This window comes from Somniosus microcephalus, chromosome 9 (genome assembly GCF_052327205.1).
Source record: "Somniosus microcephalus isolate GS21.2 chromosome 9, FLI_Smic_1.0, whole genome shotgun sequence".
Taxonomy (NCBI): domain Eukaryota; kingdom Metazoa; phylum Chordata; class Chondrichthyes; order Squaliformes; family Somniosidae; genus Somniosus; species Somniosus microcephalus.
Genome location: NC_140995.1, coordinates 219,696,837 through 219,716,233, shown reverse-complemented (window position 1 = coordinate 219,716,233; position 19,397 = coordinate 219,696,837). Strand labels below are relative to the sequence as shown.

Genomic DNA, 19,397 nt, shown 5'->3' with positions numbered 1-19,397 from the left:
CTGTGCTCAAAGCCCACCAAAAGTTAAAACAAAGACTCACCTGATTTTGGGGGGGGAAGTGAAGCCTCGGGAAGAAAGGTATAACTGAAGAGACTTTTCAGCAATTGAAACAAGCAGAAGCACCGGGTTGGAAGCGACACTTGAGGCAAGCTGAACAAGCAGCTTGGAGGACACGGCAGTGGGACACGACGCGACAGGGGCAACGACCCCAGGGACAGCTTGGACGAGTTGAGACACAGGACCAGGACGCAGCAGCCCGGAACGCAGCTTGAGGAGGAAGACACAGCTTGGGAGAAGACGTTGGAGGAAGCTTGAATCAACAAGCTCGGACAGTCACAAAGAGAGCGGAGAAAAAGGACAGTTTAAAATCGGACAGTCGTTGCAGCCCCAGCAGCCTCGTTTTCAAAACCTTGCACTTCCTAGTGGGATTGGTGAGCATGTTTCTGGCCCTTCACAATCAGATAGTTAGGTTTAATAAGGGGGTGGATTTAAGGGTACAATTAACATGAGTTGTTGTCCCTCGATGTTCCATGTGTTTCTTTATTTCATGATGATCTTTGTAGAGTATAAGATGCCTATATTTGCCTTAGTTAGTATAATGTCGTTATGATTTGTTTGTATTTGTTTTTCCCTCCCATGTACCGTACTCTTGTCTTTGTTGCATTTGATTTGATATTTTTCCATTTGCAATAAAATTTCATTTTTATTCATCAAACTTGGTCTACAAGAGTCTTCTCTGCATTGCAGTTCCTGCACCTAAGTCCAGATTATAGAATCTAAGGGGTGAGTGGGTCGAACCACTCAAAGTTTTACTGTGCAAGAGAGAGAGGCTTCTAGAGAGAGAAACCTCAGGGAAACCTCTCGAGGAAAACCCCTTACAAGCCTCTGTGCTGTCATCACCGAAACACCCTTCTTAGGGTTAAAAATGGATACCAACGGCTGGTGGTCTGTCAGTAGCGTAAACTTTTGGCCCTGCAGGTAATGATTAAACTTCTTTACTCCCCACACAAGGCTGAGAGCCTCCCTATCTATCTGAGCATAGTTGCGCTCAGCGGAGGTCAATGATCTGGATGCGAACGCGACTGGCCTCTCCAAGCCATTTGGCAACTTGTGTGAGAGTACTGCCCCAATACCATATGGAGAAGCATCACAAGCCAAACGAATAGGCAGCGTTGGGTTGAAGTGAGCCAACACTTCCTCTGAGGTGATCAATGCCTTGCTTTTGCGAAAGGCCCTCTTACAGTCCTTGCTCCACTTCCATGGCACTCCCCTCTGCAAAAGAGCGTTCAGCGGGTGTAGCACCGCGGATAAATTTGGCAGGAACTTATGGTAATAGTTAATCAACCCTAGGAACGACCTCAACTGGGATACATTTTCCGGAGCGGGAGCCTTCACAACAGCTTCGATCTTGTCAGGTGACTTGTGAAGCCCCTCCTGGTCAATGACGTGACCACAGTACGAGATTTGCTTCTGAAAGAACTCACATTTCTGGCGATTAACTCGAAGTCCATATTCTTTCAATCTGGTGAGCACCAGTTCCAAATTTGCAAGATGTTCCTCATCATCATCTCCTGTAATCAGAATATCGTCCAGGTAACATTGTGTGCCTCGAATTCCATGTAATACCTGCTCCATGGCCCTCTGCCAAATTGCTGGAGCCGATGCCACTCCAAAAACCAGTCTATTATACCGATACAAGCCTCTATGCGTGTTGATCGTGAGATACTGGCGTGACTCTTCCTCAACTTCCATCTGTAAGTACGCCTGCACCAGGTCTATCTTGGTGAAGTGTTTCCCGCCAGACAACGAAGCGAAGATATCCTCAATCCGCGGAAGCGGATATTGCACCGTGTGAAGCACCGGATTAACAGTGATCTTGAAATCTCCACAGATGCGAACCTTCCCCGGTTCCCCCGGCTTGTTGCTCGATGAACGCTTCATGACGGGAACAATGGGTGTGGCCCACTCACTCCAGTCCACCTTAGACAGTACTCCTGAACGTTCTAGCCCTTCCAGCTCAGCTTCCACAGCAGGTCGTATCGCATAAGGTACCGGTCTGGCTTTGAAAAATTTCGGGTTTGCATGTTCTTCAACCTTGATGGTTGCCGTAATTCCTCTCAGTTTTCCCAGTCCCTGTTGGAACACCTCTTTAGCATCGTCCAATATTCTGGACAATCGTTTAGGTTTGACATCTTTTTTACCGGAATCTACCGTTAGTGCTTTTAAGGAATGCCAGTCCATATTTATTCTCCTGATCCACTCCCGTCCCAGTAGTGGTGGACCTCCCTCAGGTAGCACATATAAGTCCATTCCTCGGCTTTCTTTGCCCTTGTGGACCACCTTTACCTTTATCTTTCCGATGGGGTATACTCTTTGCCCCGTGTATGTTTTCAATACAATCTCCGTATCCCGTAGGGGAATATGTGGGAATAACCTTTTGTAATCTTGCTTATTCATGACCGTCAATGCCGATCCAGTGTCCAATTCCATCTTCGCTTGGACTCCTGCTATCTGAAGTGTGACCCAGATAGTTTGGAGGTCTGCTTCATTACCCACATTGTGTACTCTTAGACAACCCAGTTCCTTACTGCTGGAGTCTGAATCTGACTTCTGTTCATCCGAACTGTTCTCTGTCACCTTGTGTACCTTTCTGCACTTTTCCTGCGGTGACTTTTTGTTGCTGGTCTTCTTTCCTGACCGGCATACTTTAGCTATGTGACCAAGCCTGCCACATTTTCTGTATTCCTGATTTTTGAACCAGCACTGGTTCTGATCGTGCGTTGTCTTTCCACAACAATAACACTTTACTGCACCCAAGGCCATTTGATTGGTGCTGAGTTCCGATGACCTTAGCTGCATTTCCACAGTGCCTCTCGCTGCGGCTTCGTGCGATGCTGCAATAGTGACAGCTTTATCAAGCGTAAGATCATTCTCTTCTAGCAGTCGCTTTTGTGTTCCTTCTTTTAACAATCCACACACAAATTTATCTCTCAGCGCATCTGCTAGTCCTGTTCCAAACTGACAGTACTTTGATAGCTTACGCAGTTCAATTAAGAATTCAGCGTTGCTTTCTTCTTTCAGCTGCGTTCTTCTGTAAAATTTAAATCGTTCCGCTATCAGCAGCGGCATGGGGTTTAAATGATTTTTCAGGACAGTAACAATATTCGCGAAAGTCTGATCCGCCGGTTTATCTGGTGATACAAGGTACGTCCTCGCACCCATTGAGTTTAATAAGGTTAGTGCTTTCTTATCATCTGGTACCTCATTTGCTTTACAATAAACTTCCATGCGTTCTACATACGTGGCCCAATCTTCGACATCGCTATCAAAAGCATTGATGTTACCATGTTTAGGCATCCTTGCAAGTTTCTTTAAATTTTCTTTTTCCCAAAATGGCGGCTTCCCGCGCTTGTCTTCTTCCCCCGCCTACTAAAATGGCGGCTTCCCGCGCTTGGCGGTTTTTCCCGCGCTCGTCTTCTTCCCCTGCCGACTACAATGGCGGCTTCCCGCGTTTGCCTTCTTCCCCCGCTGGCTGCAATGGCGATTGCCGTGCTGCTGCCGTTCTCGCCTCCCCAGCGGTTCTCAATTCCCTGACGCTGCTTTTTGCTCCCCCGCGGTTCCCGTGGGCATTCACGCTTCCCCTGCTGTTGCGCCTCTCAGCCCCACTTGCAGGCCGGTCCTTTACACCGGCTGCGGTTGAGTTCTCCGCGGTTCTCGTGGCCTTAACGCTGCCCCAGTCGCTGCGCCTCTCGGCCTCGATTGCAGCCCGGCCATTTTCACAGGCCGCGGTCGAGTTCTCCGCCCTTTTTCCTCCGTTTTCCCTCCCCTACTCTACAGCCAACGCGGCCGACTTTCTGCTCGTGTCGCTGATCGGCTTACCCACCACCGTGGTAGAAGGGATGATCACTGCCTGTCGCTGATGGAGGGCTTCGTGGTCAGAATTTTTCTTTTTAACCCGGGTTCTCGATGCCTCCCGTGCGATGTGGTGCTCAGCAGGATGATGAGGGTGGATGCCTCTTCTCGACGCCCGTTCTGAGGACGAAGCTGACTTGGATGTAAAACTGTCGCAGGGTAAGATCGGACTCGTCACCACTGTTGAGTCTGTGTGTCCCAGTTATGTTTATTATAAATCACTGGACACAGACAACAAGAATAACTTTAACAGGTCTTTACTATTCGGAGGTCAGGGCTGAACTGCCCAGCAAATCACTACACAACGTTTATATACCGGTGTGGTCACCACTGGTATTACAGTATACAGCAGCCAAGAGAAAGTAGTACATCTCTTAAGGTAGTTCTCTTAAGGTGGAACAGGTTACATACACCACACTCTGCAGTGAATTAAAAACAAAGGCCATCAGCAGGGGCCATGTCTCAACCTGTGGAGACATGTTCCGATTGTGTTGCCATAGCTACCCCAGATATGAGTCTTGATGGTCAAAAACAGATGATGTCAGGGGGTCATAGGACTAGAACTTGTGTAAGCCCAGCTGCTGCAGACGGGCATCTTTATGATTGGATTTTGGGTTTGGGTGTCAGCCAGTGATCGGTTCAGGAGGACTCCATAGGTTTTGAATGAGAGTACGGGTATAAGAGGGGGCGGTGGGTGTGGGTGTCTTGACAGCCACAAATTCTAGACAATTTCAGGAGTAGAAGATTTCAGGAAGGATCAAGGAGACACCTGGGAGGCGAGGAGAGACAAGAGACACAGGGTGCAGCTCACTCACGGCTGCTGCTTCTACCCAGTGTATAACGGGGTAATACAAGTCTCAATTATACTCTGTAAACTGCTGCTCGAATACTGTAATGTATTAAATCTTGCTTGTGCCGAATAAAGTTTTATCACTGTCACCAATATGGGTCAAGCTCGAATCATTTGGAACCAGGGTCTCTCTGCGATCTTATAAATTCATAATTTTCCTTCTATCTCTTTTTATCTCTCTTTCTCTCTCTCCCTCTTTCCAAAGCGCATGTGCCTCTCACCAGCGCCAGTGCTGGCAATGATCATTGCATTGACGTTTACAAGTGATCAACGGAATCGGAATCTTGGCATTTCTTAACCGACAGTTGAAATGTCATGAGGGTTCTACCTGCTCCCTGAGCCTCAACTGTCAAACATTCGAGAGGGGCAGTACTGAGGGAGCGCTGCACTGTCGGAGGGGCAGTACTGGAGGGTGTGCTGCACTGTCGGAGGGTCAGTACTGATGAGCGCTGCACTGTCGGAGAGGCAGTACTGAGGGATTGCTGCACTGTCGGAGGGGCAGTACTGGAGGGTGTGCTGCACTGTCGGAGGGGCAGTACTGATGGAGCGCTGCACTGTCGGAGGGGCAGTACTGAGGGAGCGTTGCACTGTCGGAGGGGCAGTACTGGAGGGTGTGCTGCACTGTCGGCGGGGCAGTACACGTAACGCCGCACTGTCGATGGGGCAGTACTGAGGGAGCGCTGCACTGTTGGAGGGGCAGTACTGAGGGAGCGCTGCACAGTCGGCGGGGCAGTACTGAGGGAGGGGGGAGTGGGGGGGAGGGGGGAGGGGGAGGTGTGGGAGGGGGGAGGGGGGGAAGAGGGGGGGAGGGGGGGAAGAGGGGAGGAGGGGGGGAGGGGGGGAGGGAGGGGGGGGTGACCAGGGGGAGAGCGCGGGGGGCAGAGCGGGGGAGGGAGAGCGGGGGAGAGAGTGGGGGGTGACCAGGGGGAGAGCGGGGGGAGAGCGCGGGGGGAGTGAGAACGAGAGCAAAAAAAAATCTAGGAGTGACATCACAGGATAGCAGGTAAGTGATTGGTTGGTGAGTCTCACAGTGTTGTTTCGTTCTCAAAGCTAGTGCAGTGGTTTAAATTAAGAGCTGCGGAACTATAACTATTACATTAATAAATAATAACTTAACTAGATAAACTAATTAATTAATATAACTATAAATAATCATTTGATTAAAAACTTTAACTAATTAAATGAGCAAATAAATAAAATAAAGTCTAGAGATGGCAGGGACTAAGTGTCAGGACTGTAGTATGTGGGAGTTTGTGGACAGCGAGACTGTCCCGGATTCCCACATCCGCAGGAAATGTCTCTGCCTTCAGTCACTCCGGCTCAGAGTCATTGAGCTGGAGTGTGCGTTAGAGACACTCCGAAACATAAGGGAGGGGGAGGAATTTCTGGACAGTTTTATCCTGAATACAGTCACACCTCAGAGGAAAGCACAGGTTCAGGAAGGGGAGGGTGTGACTGTTTGGGAGACGGGTAGTGCGGATTTAGGAGAGGTTGAGAAGGAGGTCCGGCAGACACTGGTCCTGTCCAACAGGTACGATGTACTCGCTACCTGTGAGGACAAGGAGAAAGACTGCGGGGAGGACAGCCACAATGCAGACCAAGGCACCGTGGCTCAGAAGGCTGTCCAAGGGGGGGAAGAGCAGAACGGAAATGTGGTAGTGATAGGGGATTCTATAATTAGGGGGATAGATAGCCTCCTCTGCAGCCAAGAACGAGAATCCCGATTGGTGTGCTGCCTACCCAGTGCCAGGGTAAGGGATATCTCACAGCGGCTGAAGAGGAACTTGGAAAGGGAGGAAGTAAATCCAGTTGTCGTGGTCCATGTCTGAACAAACGACATAGGTAGGAACAGGGAGGAGGTCCTGCTGAGGGAGTATCAGGAGTTAGGAGCAAAATTAAAAAGCAGGACCTCGAGGGTAATAATCTCTGGATTACTGCCCGAGCCACGTGCAAATTGGCATAGAAGCAGACAGATCAGGAGAATTAACACATGGCTAAAGGGCTGGTGTGGGAAAGAGGGGTTCCTTTTCATGGGACAGGAAGGAGCTGTACCGATGGGACGGGCTCCACCTGAACCAGGGTGGGACCCGTGTCCTAGCAGAAATGGGAAATAGGGAGGTGACAAAGGCTTTAAACTAGTAAGAAGGGGGGAGGGATCGACAAGAAATGAAACCAGCCTAAATATAAACAAGGAAAGGAGAGCATAGGAAAGAGTAAAGAAAGGGAGGACATTGATGGCTAGGGAATAAGTAGAGTTAAAAAACAGGAGTTTAAAAAGATGGTTAAAAATAAAGTGAGAGGAACTACTATTAAAAATGAGTTAAACTGTCTGTACAACAATGCACACAGTGTCCATAATAAAACAGGGGAGCTGGAGGCAATCATGCGTTGCGAGGAACCAGACATAGTAGGGATTACTGAGACATGCTAAATTCAGCGCGAGTTTAGCGGCGGCGGTAACCGGTACCACCCCACTCCGCTGCACAGGCAATGACGATGTCATCACCGTGCGCAGCGCCCAGTTTTCACCCCGCCTGCAAAGTTGGCCGCACGTCCCCATAATCTGTGCTGGACGATGACAGCAACCGACTTAAGGGGCAGGAACGGACAACAGGAGGCGCGTGGGGCGGTTAGTAAAGGGGAGGTGGCGAGGGGGGGAAAATAAAATCGGCCGACTTGCTTGTGGCTCGTTGCGTCTTTGAGCGCGTGGTCCGTGCCGCGATCTGGCAGCCCAGCACTTCACTTGTGTGCCGGGCTGTTGGCACAGCACCCCGCTCCCCGGTGGTCCAGGTATGGCCCCACAGAGTTGTGGGCTTAGGCCCTCCCCTTTAATGAGGGGAACAGCCCTTCCAATACACAGCACGACGTGGCCCAGTGCAAAGCGCTGCAGAATGCACTGCCCCGATATTCGGGGTTAGTGCTCTAAGAAGGAAGTGGAGCGTTTGAATTAGCGCTCCACCTCCCTCTTGGGGCGCTAAAACTGAAGTTAGCGATCGCCGGCACTATTTTTGCGCCGGGCACTAAATTTAGCGCCCAGGCGATGTTGGTTGCTAACGAACTTTTCCCCCATGGACTTTCAAAAGGCATTTGATGAAGTATCACATAATAGACTTATTCAGAAAATAGAAGGATATGGTATCAAAGGGACAGTGGTAACTTGATACATTATTGGCTAAGGGATAGGAGGCAGAGAGTAGTGGTGAACCAATGTTTTTCTGACTGGAGGGAAGTGTGCAGTGGGGGTCTCAAGGGGTCAGTATTAGGGCTATTGCTTTTCTGTTATATATAAATGACCTGGACTTGAGTATAGGGAGCACAATTTCGAAGTTTGCGGACTATACAAAACTTGGCAACGTAGTAAATAGTGAGCAGGGTAGTAGCAGATTTCAGGAGGACATAGACAGACTGGTGAAATGGGCAGATACATGGCAGCTGCAATTTACTGCAGATAAGTGTGAAGTGATGAACTTTGGAAGGAACAACATGGAGAGGCAGTATAATCTAAATGGTACTATTTTAAGGGGGTGCAAGAACAGAGGGACCTGGGGGTACATATTCACAAATCCTTGAAGGTGGCAGGGCAAGTTGATAAGACAGTTAAGAAAGTGTATGAGATACATGGCTTTGTAAATAGGGCTATTGAATGCAAAAACAAGGAAGTCATGCTAAACCTTTACAAATCATTGGTTAGGCCTCAGCTGGAATATTGTGTCCAATTCTGGGCACCGCACTTTAGGAAGGATGTCAAGGCCTTGGAGAGGGTAGAGACGAGGTTTATCAGGATGATACCAGGGATGAGGGACTTCAGTTATGTGGAGAGATTGAAGAAGCTGGGGTTGTTCTCCTTAGAGCTGAGAAGGTTGAGGTGAGAGCGAATAGAGGTATTCCAAATTGAGGTGTTCTGATAGATCAAGTAGGGAGAAATTGTTTCCTCTGGCAAGTGGGTAGGCAACCAGAGGTCATAGCTTTCATATAATTGGCAAAAGAACCAGAGGGGAAATGAGAACTTTCTTCACACAGAGAAGGTCTGTTAAGGTCTGAACGCGTTACCTGAAAGGGAATCAGATTCCATAAGAATTTTCAAAAGGCAATTAGACATGTACTTGAAGGCGACTAATTTGCAGGGTTATGGCGGAAAAGTTGGGGTGTAGGACTAAATTGGACAGCTCTTCAAAGAGCCGGCACGGACATGATGAGCCGAATGGCTTCCTTCTGTCCTATCAGATTCTATAATTCCATGACTGTGCCATTGAGGCAGATTTACTGTAAAATATGTGGCTTTGCTCTGCAAATGTCAGTGTCAGCATCGAGCACTCCCAGGGCAGGCACAGCACTCGTTAGATATAGTGCCGAGCTCCCGCTGAATAACAAAGTAACTCGAGGCTTTTCTGCTTGTGCCAGGATGGGAATTTCCCACATCCTGCGCCCTGAACAAGTTGATACAAGTTGTTCAGACGGGATTATGTTGCCAGCTGTCAGGATAGTTTGATTGCTGTTTTGAATGACTCAGTATAAACTCTGAGAACAGTTCCCGAATCACTCCAAAAGACTCTTTAAACCACAAGTCAGTTCATCTTTTTGACACTGCATCAGCACACACTGGGTTCTTGCTCCTAATAGCATGTGTGTACGTGTGCCTTTACTGGAACCGTTTATTACTGAAATATAGACTGGCATTTATATCGTGCCTTTCACCACCTCAGGACGTCCCAAAGTGCTTTACAACTAATGAAGTGTAGTCACTGTTGTAATGTAGGAAACTTGGCAGTCAATATGCGCACAGCAAGCTCCCACAAACAGGAATGTGAGATGACCAGATCAACGGATTTTTAGTGATTTTTTTAGTGATGTGGGTTGAAGGATAAATATTGGCCACAGGACACCGGGGAGAACTCTCCTGCTCTTCTTCCAAAACTGGGCGTGGGATCTTTTACGTCCACCTCAGAGGGCAGAAGGGACCTCGGTTTAATGTCTCATCTGAAAGAGGGCGCCTCTGGCAGTGCAGCACTCTCTCAGTACCGCCCCTCCGACAGTGCAGCGCTCCCTCAGTACTGCCCCTCCAACAGTGCGGCGCTCCCTCAGTACTGCCCCTCCAACAGTGTGGCGCTCCCACAGTACTGCCCCTCCAACAGTGCGGCGCTCCCTCAGTACTGCCCCTCCGACAGTGCGGCACTCCCTCAGTACTGCCCCGCCGACAGTGCGGTGCTCCCTCAGTACTGCCCCGCCGACATTGCGGTGCTCCCTCAGTACTGCCCCTCTGACAGTGCAGCGCTCCCTCAGTACTGACCCTCCCACAGTGCAGCGCTCCCTCAGTACCGCCCCTCCCACAGTGCAGCGCACCATCAGTACCGCCCCTCCAACAGTACTGACCCTCAGTACTGCCCCTCCGACTGTGCAGCGCACCATCAGTACCGCCCCTCCAACAGTACTGACCCTCCCTCAGTACTGCCCCTCCGACTGTGCAGCGCACCATCAGTACCGCCCCTCCAACAGTGCAGCGCACCATCAGTACCGCCCTTCCAACAGTGCAGCGCTCCCTCAGTACTGCCCCTCCAGCAGTGCAGCACTCCCTCAGTACCGCCCCTCCCACAGGGCAGCGCACCATCTGTACCGCCCCTCCCACAGTGCAGCGCACCATCAGTACCGCCCCTCCAACAGTGCGGCGCTCCCTCAGTACTGCCCCGCCGACAGTGCGGTGCTCCCTCAGTACTGCCCCGCCGACAGTGCGGTGCTCCGTCAGTACTGCCCCTCTGACAGTGCAGCGCTCCCTCAGTACTGACCCTCCCACAGTGCAGCGCTCCCTCAGTACCGCCCCTCCCACAGTGCAGCGCACCATCAGTACCGCCCCTCCAACAGTACTGACCCTCAGTACTGCCCCTCCGACTGTGCAGCGCACCATCAGTACCGCCCCTCCCTCAGTACTGCCCCTCCGACTGTGCAGCGCACCATCAGTACCGCCCCTCCAACAGTGCAGCGCACCATCAGTACTGCCCCTCCAACAGTGCAGCGCTCCCTCAGTACTGCCCCTCCAACAGTGCAGCACTCCCTCAGTACCGCCCCTCCCACAGGGCAGCGCACCATCAGTACTGACCCTCCCACAGTGCAGCGCACCATCAGTACTGACCCTCCCACAGTGCAGTGCTCCCTCAGTACTGCCCCTCCAACAGTGCAGCACTCCCTCAGTACCGCCCCTCCCACAGGGCAGTGCACCATCAGTACTGACCCTCCCACAGTGCAGCGCACCATCAGTACTACCCCTCCAACAGTGCGGCACTCCCTCAGTACCGCCCCTCCGACAGTGCAATGCACCATCAGTATTACCCCTCCAACAGTGCGGCGCTCCCTCAGTACTGACCCTCCCACAGTGCAGCGCTCCCTCAGTACGGCCGCTCCGACTGTGCAGATCTCCCTCAATGCTGGCACTGGAGCAATGTCGGGAGTTTCAGAGAAGGCACGGGGGCAATTGGACAAGGGGAGAGCTTTTTCAGAGGGAGGGTCACAGTGCCTATCTATTCTAATCCCATTTTCCAGCACTTAGTCTGTAGCCTTGTATGCTATAGCATTTCAAGTGCTCATCTAAATGCTTCTTGAATGTTGTGAGGGTTCCTGCCTCTACCATCCTTTCAGGCAGTGAGTTCCAGATTCCAACCACTCTCTGGGTGAAAAAGGTTTTCCTCAAATCCCCTCTAAACCTCCTGCCCCTTACCTTGAAACTATGCCCCCTGGTTATTAACCCCTCTACTAAGGGGAATAGTCCTTTTCTATCTACCCTATCTATGCCCCTCATAATTTTGTACACCTCAATCAGATTCCCCCCTCAGCCTTCTCTGCTCTAAGGAAAACAACCCCAGCCTGTCCAGTCTCTCTTCATAGCTGAAACGCTCCAGCCCAGGTAACATCCTGGTGAATCTCCTCTGCACCCTCTCCAATGCAATCACATCCTTCCTATAGTGTGGCGACCAGAACTGCACACAGTATTCCAGCTGTGGCCTAACTAGTGTTTTGTACAGCTCCATCATAACCTCCCTGCTCTTATATTCTATGCCTCGGCTAATGAAGGCAAGTATCCCATATGCCTTCTTAACTACCTTATCTACCTGTCCCGCTGCCTTCAGGGATCTATGTAAATGTACACCAAGGTCCCTCTGATCCTCTGTCCTTCCTAGGGTCCTACCATTCATTGTGTATTCCCTTGCCTTGTTAGTCCTCCCAAAATGCATCACCTCACACTTTTCAGAGTTAAATTCCATTTGCCACTGTTCTGCCTATCTGACCAACCCCTCTATATTGTCCTGTAGCCTGAGGCTTCCCTCCTCACTATTTACCACTCTACCAATTTTCGTGTCATCTGCAAACTTACTGATCATACCTCCTACATTCATATCTAAATCATTAATGTACACTGCAAACAGCAAGGGACCCAACACCGATCCCTGCGGTACACCACTGGACACAGGCTTCCAGTCATAAAAACAACCTTCGACCATCACCTTCTGCCTCCTGCCACTTAGCCAATTTTGGATCTAATGTGCCAAATTGCCGTGGATCCCATGGGCTCTTACCTTCTTGACCAGTCTCCCATGCGGGACTTTGTCTAAAGCCTTACTGAAGTCCATGTAGACTACATCAACTGCATTACCCTCATCCACACACCTAGTCACCCCCTCGAAAAATTCAATCAAATTGGTTAGACATGATCTCCCCCTGACAAAGCCATGCTGACTATCCTTGATTAATTCTTGTCTCTCCAAGTGGAGACTAATTCTGTCCCTCAGAATTTTTTCTAGGCCTGGTAGCACTGCCATTAAGAAGTATCACCATGGCAAACTTCGACCCTAGTGCTGAGTTCAGTGCTGGGTCCTAAGCTCACCAGGTAAACCCAGTGTGAATACAGACTCACAGAGGCGCTGTCAGCACCTGTTAAAGGGACACACACATCGTTCATGTAAGTTTGCATTTAAGCTATTGGACTGTTTAAAAAAAAATTTTGCTGAAGTAGTGGCTTGTTGCAATAGATGATAAAAGTTTTTTAAGTGTGTAGGGAGTGCTGCTGAATGTTTGCAAGGCCTCGGATAGTAAAGGAAGGCCTCTGAGAAGACAAAAAATGCTGCAAATACTCAGTAGGTCAGGCAACATCTGTGGAGAGAGAAACAGAGTTCACGGTCGGGAACCTGCTGTCAAAACATGCCCACCTGCATTTCCTGATGTCAGGTTTGCCAGCGCTGAGCCGTCCCAACAGGCAGCGGTGGGAGACCCAATTCAAATCATTAACAATGCTTTTTTCCCCAGCTTTTTGAATTTGACAGGTTGCCCACCAGTTTCCTGCAGTGCCTAGACCTTGTCTTTGAAGCTGAGGCAGGAGGTCACTAGCCATTGAATCAGATGTGGAGTTGACAGCTTCAGATGTCAAGTCAAAGCTCCCCGCTGATTGATAAATGTTCCCTTAACCACTAGCTTCTCTAAACTGCATTTCCACTACAGATTCACAAGTCTCCATCCAGTCTGACTTCATTACCTCTCCCACCATTGACAGACCGCTTCTGTCATCTCTGTTTCACCTGCCATCTATTCCATCAGCATGGGTGTACTTTATATTGTCTCACCTTGGTCCTCAGAATCTGACCACGATCAGCCCCAACACCAGCATCACCAGGCACACCAGCAGCACCAACAATCACACCAACCTTCTCTGCAATCACCTGATGCTGCACAGAACAGAGGGCATCAGCACCCGACCAGATTTCTGCCTGGGACGCCAGGGATGGCCTCAACAATGCCACATTTACTTCACTTGACACTGCACACCCTGGCTGCCACATGATGTGCCAAGTTGGCACCATCCCACACCAACAACATAATGCATCCCTACAATGCCCAAGCCATAGAAAAGCAGAGTGTTTTTTGAATGTTGAGAGATTGGGAAATATTGGTATTCAGAGGGACCTGGGTGTCCTTGTACATGAATCATTGAAAGTTAACATGCAGGTACGGCAAGTAATTAGGAAAGCAAATGGTATGTTGGCCTTTATTACAAGAGGATTTGAGTATAAGAGTGAAGACGTCTTACTGCAATTATATAGGGCCCTGGTGAGACCCAACCTGGAGTATTGTGTACAGTTTTGATCTCATTACCTAAGGAAGGATATACTTGCCATAGAGGGAGTGCAACGAAGGTTCACCAGACTGGTTCTGGGATGGGGGGATTGTCCTATGAGGAGAGATTGAGTAGACTAGGCCTATATTCTCTAGGGTTTAGAAGACTGAGAGGCGATCTCATTGAAACATACAAAATACTTACAGGGCTTGACAGGTTAGTTGCAGGGAGGATGTTTCCGCTGGCTGGGGAGTTTAGAACCAGGAGTCACAGTCTCAGAGTATGTGTCGGCCATTTAGGACTGAGATGAGGAGAAATTTCTTCACTCAGAGGGTGGTGAATCTTTGGAATTCTCTACCCCAGAGGGCTGTGGAGGTTCAGTCATTGAGTATATTCAAGACAGAGATCGATAGATTTTTGAATATTAAGGGAATCAAGGGATATGGGGATAGTGCAGGAAAGTGGAGATGAGGTAGAAGATCAGCCATGATCTTATTGAATGGCGGAGCAAGCTGAAAGGGCCGAATTGCTTACTCCTGCTCCTGTTTCTGATGTTCTTATGTTCTTATTTCTTTCACACTCATCACCATTGTGGGGAGGGGGTACCGTTATGTCTCACCATTCACTGCAACACACTGAGCCACTTCCAAAGATGCACACAAATCTGTCCAAGAATGCAAAGTGTTGAAAATAAAGATTTCAATGTTTGACGGCACATTAACAGAAACTTAACATGAACATTGGCTAAAACACACAAGTGCCTACCCTTGTGTGTTGTTAGTTAGTATGATTGGACTAGGATGAGGGTGAGTGTGAGGGGTAACTAGTGAGATGGGGATGTGATAATATAGATAGAGAGGGATGGGTGGAGGTGCAAGGTAAGTTGGTGTGAGTAATGATGTGCAGCAGTAGGGTAGGGAAGGCAGAGTGATGGGGATGTAATGAGTGGCACAACAGGATGAGGTTGAGTGTGCCTTTGCAGTAACGTTTTGTGATCTACTGACATCATTGAAAGGTTTGCGCCACTGCAGCCTGGTCCTCCTGATGACGCTCCTGCTTGTGTCCTCCTATGCAATGTGCAACTAGGCTGTGTTGATCTCCTGGGGAGGTCTCTTCCGACTTTGGAAGGGAAGAGAACCTCCCGGTGCGCTGTGACTCCCTCCATAAGCATATGGAGAGAGTCATGGGAGAGCCTGGGTGCAGCCGTGCACCTCTGTGCAGTGATTGTCAGTGTTTGCAGCACCTCAATGCTGTAGAACACTGAAAGCACAAATGTCAAAGTAAATATTGTTATAAAACACATTTTGTTGTGCACTTGAGTAGTAACAAATTCAGTCATCTGGTTATAATCATTTTATTCTTTAACTTCAGTATTAAAAGCAATTTACAACCTGAGTATTGTCACAGATAGAGTATACGAACTTAGGCATGGGTCCTGTCTCGAGCTGCTTGAACAAATGAAAAGTTTATATTAATTCATTGTTTTCTTATCAAACTGGAATTGGCATTGCATAATATGTTAGTCTCTAGCTACAGCATAGTCCAGAGATTCAAGGCTACATTTTCTTCAACATGATGCACACAAAAATACCATGGCCTTGCTGTGGTAAGCCTAACCCTTCTAGTTTCTAGACATTTTTACCATAAATAAACATATCCAAGGCTGGTTGGTTGCGAACACCAGCAGTTGCTAAGTGAAATCTGTATCTCTCTCTCTCACTCTATATCTCTCTCTCTCTAATGATGCCATCCACCGTTTTTTCCTATATTCAATGAACTAAACATGAACACCTTTCAGAAGCTGAATTAACCGAGTTCCATACGCCAACACTTTGAATCTTACTCATGCTGTACCTGCCTTGGGAGTGTTTGATGGGATAGTGTAGAGGGAGCTTTACTCTGTATCTAACTCGTGTTACATAGAAACATAGAAGATAGGAGCAGGAGTAGGCCATTTGGCCCCTCGAGCCTGTTCCGCCATTTAATGAGATCATGGCTGATCATCCAAATTCAGTACCCTGTCCCTGCTTTCTCCCCAAATCCCTTGATCCCTTTAGCCTTAAGAAATATATCTAACTCCTTCTTGAATATATTTAAAGAATTGGCTTCAACTGCCTTGTGTGGTAGAGAATTCCACAGGTTCACCACTCCCTGGGTGAAGAAATTCCTCCTCATCTCAGTCTTAAATGGCTTACCCCTTATCCTTAGACTGTGACCCCTGGTTCTGGACTCCCCCGCCATCGGGAACATCCTTCCTGCATCTAGTCTGTCTAGTCCTGTTAGAATTTTATAAGTTTCAATGAGATCCCCTCTCATTCTTCTAAACTCTAGCGAATACAAGCCCAATCGACCCAATCTCTCTTCATATGCCATTCCTGCCATTCCAGGTATCAGTCTGGTGAATCTTCGCTGCACTCCCTCCATGGCAAGAACATCCTTCCTCAGATAAGGCGACCAAAACTGCACACAATACTCAAGGTGTGGTCTCACCAAGGCCCTGTACAACTGCAGCAAGATATCCTTGCTCCTGTACTCGAATCCTTTTGCTGTGAAGGCTAACATACCATTTGCCTTCTTAACCGCCTGCTGCACCTGCATGCTTACCTTCAGCGACTGGTGCACAAAGACACCCAGGTCTCGCTGCACTTCCCCTTTTCCCAATCTATTGCCGTTCAGATAATAATCTGCCTTCCTGTTTTTGCCACCAAAGTGGCTAACCTCGCATTTATCCACATTATACTGCATCTGCCATGCATCTGCCCAATCATCCAACCTGTCCAAATCATACTGGAGTTTTTCGGCATCCTCCTCGCAGTACACACGCCCACCCAACTTTGTGTCGTCTGCAAACTTGGAGATATTACATCTAGTTCCCTTGTCTAGATCATTAATATATATTGTGAATAACTGGGGTCCTAGCACCGATCCCTGCAGTACCCCACTAGTCACTGCCTGCCACTCGGAAAAAGACTTGTTTATTCCAACTCTTTGCTTCCTGTCTGCCAACCAGTTCTCTATCCAAGTCAGTACCTTACCCCCCAGTCCCATGTGCTTTAACTTTGCACGCTAATCTCTTATGCGGGACCTTATCGAAAGCCTTCTGAAAGTCCAAATACACCACATCCAGTGGTTCTCCTTTACCTATTCAACAGTTACATCCTCAAAAAATTCCAGTAGATTAGTCAAGCATTTTGTAAATCCATGTTGACTTTGTCCGATCCTGTCACTGTTTTCCAAGTGCTCTGCTATTACATCTTTTATAATGGACTCTAGCATTTTCCCCACTACCGATGTCAGGCTTACCGGTCTATAATTCCCCGTTTTCTCTCTACCACCGTTTTTAAATAGTGGGGTTACATTAGCTACCCTACAATCCATGGGAACTGTTTCATAGTCTATAGAATTTTGGAAGATGACCAGCAATGCATCTACTATTTCTAGGGCCACTTCCTTAAGTACCCTAGGATGTAGATTATCAGGCCCTGGGGATTTATCGGCCTTCAAACCTGTCAATTTCCCTAACATCATTTCCCTACAAATACTGATTTCATTCAGTTCCTCCCTTTCTTTAGACCCTATGTTCCCCGACATCTCTGGGAGGTTATTTGTGTTCTCCTTTGTGAAGACAGAACCAAAGTATGTATTTAATTGGTCAGCCATTTCTTTGTTCCCCATTATAAATTCCCCTGATTCTGACTGCAAGGGACCTACGCTTGACTTCACCAATCTTTTTCTCTTCACATATCTATAGAAGCTTTTACAGTCAGTTTTTATGTTCCCTGCAAGCTTACTCTCATACTCTATTTCCCCCCTCTTAATTAATCCCTTTGTCCTCCTTTGCTGAATCCTAAACTGCTCCCAATCCTCAGGTTTGCTGCTTTTTCTGGCCAATTTATATGTCCTCTCCTTGGATCTTATGCTATCCCTAATTTCCCTTGTTAGCCACGGTTGAGTCACATTTTTTGTTTTATTTTTATGCCAAACAGGGATGAACAAATTCCGTAGTTCATCCGTGCGATCTTTAAATGTTTGCCATTGCCTATCCACCGTCAACCCTTTAAGGAACATTCCCCAATCCATCCTAGCCAACCCACGCCTCATACCATCGTAGTTTCCTTTATTTAAATTCAGGACCCTAGTCTCTGAGTCAAATACTTCACTCTCCATCTTCATGAAGAATTCTTCATATTATGATTGCTCTGCCCCAAGGGGCCTCGCACAACAAGATTGCTAATTAATCCTTTCTCATTACTAATACCCAGTCTAAGATGGCCTTATCTCTAGTTGGTTCCTCGACATATTGGTCCAGGAAACCATCCCATATACACTCTAGGAATTCCTCCTCCACAGTATTGTTACTAATTTGGTTAGCCCAATCTATATGTAGATTAAAGTCACCCATGATAACTGCTGTGTTCTTATTGCATGCATCTCTAATTTCCCATTGAATGCCATCCTCAACCTCAGCATTACTGTTTGGGGGTCTATATACAACTCCCACTAACGTTTTCTGCCCCTTGGCATTTCTCAGCTCTACCCATACGGATTCCACATCATCAGAGCTAATATCCTTCCTTACTATTATGTTAATCTCCTCTTTAACCAGCAATGCTACCCCACCTCCTTTTCCTTTTTGCCTGTCTTTCCAGAATATTGAATACCCCTGGATGTTGAATTCCCAGCCTTGGTCACCCTGGAGCCATGTCTCTGTAATCCCAATTATATCATATCCGTTTAATTCATACAGCTTATTACGAATGCTCCTCGCATTAAGACACAAAGCCTTCAGGCTTGTTTTTTTAACAATCTTAGACCTTTTAGAATTATTATTTACTGTGGCCATGTTTGATTTACACCCTTGATTTCTCTGACTGCCACTTTTGCTTTTCTCCTTCCTGTCTTTTGCTTCTATCCTTGCTTCCCTTTCCTCTGTCTCCCTGCACAGGTTCCCATCCCCCTGCCATTTTAGTTTAAACCTTCCCCAATAGCACTAGCAAACACTCCCCCTAGGACATCGGTCCCGGTCCTGCCCAGGTGCAAACCGTCCAGTTTGTACTGGTCCCACCTCCCCCAGAACAGGTTCCAATGTCCCAGGAATTTGAATCCCTCCCCCTTGCACCATTCCTCTAGCCATGTATTCATCTGAAATATCCTTCTATTTCTACTATGAATAGCACGTGGCACTGGTAGCAATCCTGAGATTACTACCTTTGAGGTCTTATTTTTTAATTTAACTCCTAACTCTCTGTATTCAGCTTTTAGGACCTCATCCCGGTTTTTACGTATATCATTGGTACCTATATGCACCACGACAACTGGCTATTCACCCTCCCCCTTCAGAATGCCCTGCAGCCGCTCCGAGACATCCTTGACCCTTGCACCAGGGAGGCAACATACCATCCTGGAGACTCGTTTGTGGCTGCAGAAACGCCTATCTATTCCCCTTACAATAGAATCCATTATCACTATAGCTCTCCCGCTCTTTTTCCTTCCATCCTGTGCAGTAGAACCACCCATGGTGCCAGGACGTTGGCTGCTGCT

General features: G+C 48.2%; 1 pseudogene; it reads left to right on the top strand.

The window, feature by feature from the left end:
* LOC147113058 (uncharacterized) overlaps nucleotides 1-19,397 on the top strand; it is a 52,112-nt pseudogene that overhangs the window by 29,359 nt on the left and 3,356 nt on the right.